Below are 1,154 nucleotides of genomic sequence, written 5' to 3' on the forward strand. Positions count from 1 at the left end.
GGTGGTGGTGAGGCGGTTGCGGACGGCTTCAGTGAGCGCTTATCGCCTTTGGCTGATACTCAAGGTGACAAAGAATTCACATTTTCCTAGAAAAACATTACCGAGCCAGGGTGTTCTCTTTTTCCACGCACCTCACTTCGTGAGGTGGCCTCCCCTGCAGACCGTGGGCCTCGGCCCTGTGAACTGCTCCCACCTCAGGGGCGCGCCCGGGGCGCCGAGGGCCTCAGGGCAGGGTTGGGAGTGCAGAGCAGGGAGGAGACTAAACACGGGAGAACCATCAGTCCGTGGGGATTTACTGGTCACTTGGCAAGAAAAGAGACGCTTGCCCTTGTGCTGGGTCCCAAAATATGTTTAATAGAAACTTCCGATTTCTTTTCTAGCAGTTAAGAAGTGGCAAGCACGGAGTGCTGTTGGCTGTTGAGACTTGAACCTGTTTGTCAGCTGGAGTCTCAGTAATGCAGTTTGTCATTGAGACTGAGAAGCAAAGAGAGTGTAAAAAGGAATGACTTTGGGTATAAGTCCACGAATATAAAAGTGTAGTAATTATTTCAGATTTATTAGAACAGTAAGAAGTGGGAAAATTCATTTGAGGAAAAAAATAGTAGATTTCCCGACTAATAACTTATGTCTTAGAATATCCATATTATTTTAAAATGAATGTAGTAACAGTGTTTTAAGTGAGTACTTCTTGCCAAGAAATCTGTCGGCTTTCTTTGAAAGCTGAACCATTATTTCTCAGCTGGAGCTTTCTAACAAAAACTGTGTGGTACATGTAGATGGTGCACACATGTGCATCCTGTACAGTCACAATATGTACCAAAATACCAAGATGTGTCCAGGGCAGCCCGCTCTAGATGACTGTGCCTGAGCAGGGGTATTGGACAAGATGTCCCCAAAAGGTCACTTCCAACCTCAACCATGTTGGGGTTCTGGGAAGTGGTGCATGCGTTAAAAAACACCTGGTATGGTACTTTTTTGTTTTTCCTGGGAAGTCCTAGAAAGATAGGCCTATAGCTTAAGCTTAAGCAAAAGAAGACATGCATGTGGTGACCTCAGCATTCCTTAGCCCAGTATGTACTCACATAATTATTCAGAAAAAAAATATGCATCAACTGACATAATATCTAGTTGTGGTTTGTAGATTAATTATGTTC

Source organism: Charadrius vociferus, unplaced genomic scaffold, assembly GCF_000708025.1.
Source record: "Charadrius vociferus isolate BGI_N301 unplaced genomic scaffold, ASM70802v2 scaffold325, whole genome shotgun sequence".
In the NCBI taxonomy this organism is placed as follows: Eukaryota; Metazoa; Chordata; class Aves; order Charadriiformes; family Charadriidae; genus Charadrius; species Charadrius vociferus.